This window comes from Aquila chrysaetos, chromosome 1 (assembly GCF_900496995.4).
Source record: "Aquila chrysaetos chrysaetos chromosome 1, bAquChr1.4, whole genome shotgun sequence".
Classification (NCBI taxonomy): domain Eukaryota; kingdom Metazoa; phylum Chordata; class Aves; order Accipitriformes; family Accipitridae; genus Aquila; species Aquila chrysaetos.
The window spans coordinates 27339973-27343767 of record NC_044004.1 but is presented as its reverse complement, the minus strand read 5'-3'; the positions used below and the strand labels follow the sequence as shown (position 1 = coordinate 27343767).

At 42.7% G+C, this 3795-nt stretch overlaps 1 long non-coding RNA gene across 1 annotated transcript; it reads right to left on the bottom strand.

The window, feature by feature from the left end:
- Positions 1–248: 248 nt before the first annotated feature.
- Positions 249–3396, bottom strand: LOC115342430. The gene is made up of 2 exons (XR_003923753.1): positions 3249–3396; positions 249–2431 (listed from the first exon to the last, which is right to left on the bottom strand). It is a non-coding gene; the product is annotated as an uncharacterized LOC115342430 (long non-coding RNA).
- Positions 3397–3795: the final 399 nt, after the last annotated feature.

The window sequence follows — 3795 nt, the reverse complement described above, 5'->3', positions numbered from 1 at the left end:
TTTGTCTCTACTGTCTCTCCTTCCCAGTGTGTAGGTTACTTATTTGTCCACCAAGAGAAAAATAAGAGATCCCAGCAGCAGCACAAAAAACAGCTTCTTAATGCTCGGGGATTTTTTTCTCTCACCCCTCCCCTCCTCTCCCCTCTCCTCTCTCCTCCTTCCTGTCAAAGAAGGGATGAAAAGAAAATGTGATACGGTAGAATTTACTTAACTTTTTTTCAATTGTAGAAAACATTTATAAGAAATGGTGTTAGAACAAAAAGTTTAATGAGTCACATCTCAAATGCTTTACTTAATGTTTCCTTCCTTATAACATTAAAAGATCATCAGACTAAGGAGGCTGAAGTTTCTACATCTGAAACCTCGTATGTTGTTTTATTATTTAATGCCGTACAAAGCCAGGGTCATGTTAACACCTTTGATCCTCTAGGGTCATTAATTCCATCAAAACCAATGCAGCCAGACCTATTAAAGATTGACAATAGCAAAAAAAATTACCAAAGCAGGAGGTAAATGAATTGTAACATGGTGGCGCAACCTTTTCGTTTGTGAAGAGAGCTAAAGTTTGGGGGCAGAGATGTCTTTACTCCTCCCAAATTTTAATTCTTCAGCAAAATCAATGTAAGGAGAGGAACACGATACCTGGATCCATATCCAGTATTATCTGTTAGAGAGAGCTCTTTTTGACAGGGTTACTTCCACGTTAAAGCAAAGGAGTAAAGCTTTAGGACTCCAGGCCTGGGAGCCCACCAGCAGTGGTCACTGGCGGGGTTTTGGTAACGCCTGCTGTAGGAGCAGAGGGAACATCCTCATACCATTCATGAATGAGACCACTGTCTTGTTCTTCAGAATTATTTTACAGTGCTGTGAAGTGCAGCACTAAAATTTTAAACAGAGAGGCCATATAATGAATAAATTAGCAAAGAATCTTTTAATTTAAAAAATGGTTCTGTTAGTCTGACATGTAATGATGACAGACGCTGCCAAGATGCCACTTGTCCATAAATAATTTTACTGAATAATAAAACTTATTTCATCTTACTGTTAGAAGCTGGAAGCATGATTGCTTCTTTTGCTTGGATTTAATATTAAGGATTGACTTGAAAGGTGTTACTTCAGTGAACAAGTAGTACAATTACAAAATAAACTTAAACATCCCAGAACTATCCTTAAGGTCTGATTCAGTAAGATATTAGTTGCTGGTATAAAATTTCCAAGACTATCTTGTGCACAGATGCTATTTTTAAGAATAAAAAAACCTTCTGGTACTAAAGCTGTGGGAATGAGGCCCTTTTCATGTCAAGAGTGATGTATGAACTGATAGCTCATGAAAGGTAAAGCTTTGACTAACTTATCAGATGTCTACCTTTAGAGTTAGAGTTATGGCTGGATGAAGTAATTTGACCAATTATCTTTACTGATGTCCTGAGCAGTCTGTGAGCTTGTTTTTATTACCAGTGACAATACGGTCCAACTTGATGCCCTCAGACCAACATAACTAAACAAATTAGCTTTCCATTCCAAAGAAAATGTAACCTAAAGCAATCCATGATTTATGTGAAACAAATGCTGGCTACAGCCCATGGGGTCTGCAGCTCTTACCTCTGGCCAAATTACTTTTAAAACCACACAGGAAAACTCTGAAGTTCAATGAATGAGTAGTACTTACTACCAAAAAATAAATTGCTAGGGCCTGTGCGGATACTGGCAAACATATCAAACCTTCCAGAAGTGCAGCTTTTTATGAAATGTTCAAATGGCTGGAGAGGTTCATGCGCCGAGTGACCTGCTCTGCTCAGTAAGAGCAGCCGAGGGATCAGCAGCACAGAACCTGCTGCTCCGGGTTGACTTTTCAGTGACACCATATATCGTGCAATTAAAAACTCAAAACATGGGTACCTAACTGAAAATGTGTCTATTTTGTTGGCGTCTGATACAGAAGGAGAAATCACTTGGCACTTTTCATAGTCCGAATCCCTTTCCTTTTGCTGTTTTCCCATTTAAGGGAAGTTCAGTGTTTGCTCTGCAGGACCTTTCTGGCACAGGAGCACAAACCCCGAAGGGAGAGTGCTATGAATGATGTTAGCTTCATAGCCAAAAGTCCCAGCTGAGAGAAGAACCTGCAGTGTAAGAACCGAGCTCTCAGCAGTAGTCCACGCACTGTCCATGCTCAGGTCTGGCCCCATTCATCCCTTAGCCTCCTAGCTTCCCCAGCACTAGTTAGGTCTTATTCTCAGAAGGTCCTCCCCAAACCACAAAGGCCTGCGATGGGGTCTTCAGCCTCCCGTGGGATGGTGGAAGTCAGTGGGACCACTCCACAAAGGGGATCAGATCCCATGCTGGTCTCTACTGCACTAACATTGCTCATCTTGGTGCAATCTTGCCTCTGGCCTGGAGCACCTCTTTGAAGGTATCCACGTGGTGGTGGGTGCTGTAAAAGAAAGACAACAGCAATGTTAACTGCTAGCAGCAGCACTACACTGCCTGCGCCATTTCTTCCGTGGGGATCCAGCTGTGGGACTGTTTCCTCATAGCAGAGAGCAAATGTCTCTTTACAACATATGAAAAAAAGTGCCACATGTAAAGCAAATGAAAAGAAGATTTGGGCTTCCCAAGAAACCCATTCAATGGTCGTCCTTGTGTACTGTTTTGTTTCTCCTGATCTGTTTTCTGTGTTTAATATTCCTGTAACTCCTTTGGTATATTCTCTACAGACTATATCCACCCCTCCAGCATCCTTTTTCCTTTAGGTTTATATTTGCTCTGTTTACTATTAATTCAGATTTGCAGTGCGATTGAGGAAATTTGCATGGATTGAGGAAACCCTGACAAGTGCTGGGGAAGGTTCCTCCGGCAGAGCACTTGCTCGTTAGAAAGAGGCAGTGGTGTATTTGCTGATTGAGGAGTGAAGGGTGAGGAGGGACAGGGCTGCCCCGGCCGAGCAACTGCCTGGGTCAGGTCCCTGCTCTCCTGCCCAGACCTTCCAGACTTGAAATCAGAGGTGTAGCAGAGACCTTACGTTTGGAGGAAGCCCATATCCAGAGAGTATCCAGGACCAGAGGATGGTGCTGAAGGTGAAGCTGCCAGGAGGGAACGCTGCCTGTGCCACGGGGACTCTCCCGCAAGACCCAGTGGGGCAGCAGAGGGAAAAAAGAGGGCTCTGGGTGTCTTGTCCTGGCAGCCCTTGGGACAAGGAGGGTTAAACTCGGGATTTGTCTCAGACAGCCTGTGTTACCTGAACTGCTTACCAGGGGGTGATGCTGGACAGTCTCTTCTTCTTTGAGTAATTCCACAGTGAGTCGGTGTGCCACTGCCCCTCAGAAGGTGGAAGGATGGTGTAGGATAAAGATTAATAAATAATAAACCATTCCTGTTACAATCAAGTTTCTTCCCTTCATTCCATTTTGCAAACTCTGTGTGGTGCTGAGGTCTGGTCTGAGTAACAACATAAACCAGAAAAAAAAAAACTTCAATCCCTGTTGTCTTTTTCACATCTGGTATAAAATAAAATAAAATCAAATACAATTTTAAAAAAAATTTAAAAGTGTTTGGAATGCCTTTATAACACGGAATTGGAAACATTTTGGCAATGTTGAGAATAAACTGCATTTCCTGAGAGTGTGAAACGAGCTTTTTTTCCCTCCTGTCAGGAGAGAGAAGAGGAGGAGGAGGAGGAGGAGGAGGATGGACAGTGACTTTCCTACAGCTCCAGCCCCTGGAATCATGGCATTTTAAGAATAATCTTTTTTCTTTTCTTTCCAAAGTAGTTGTTGTCTATCCTTGGAGTTGTAGAAC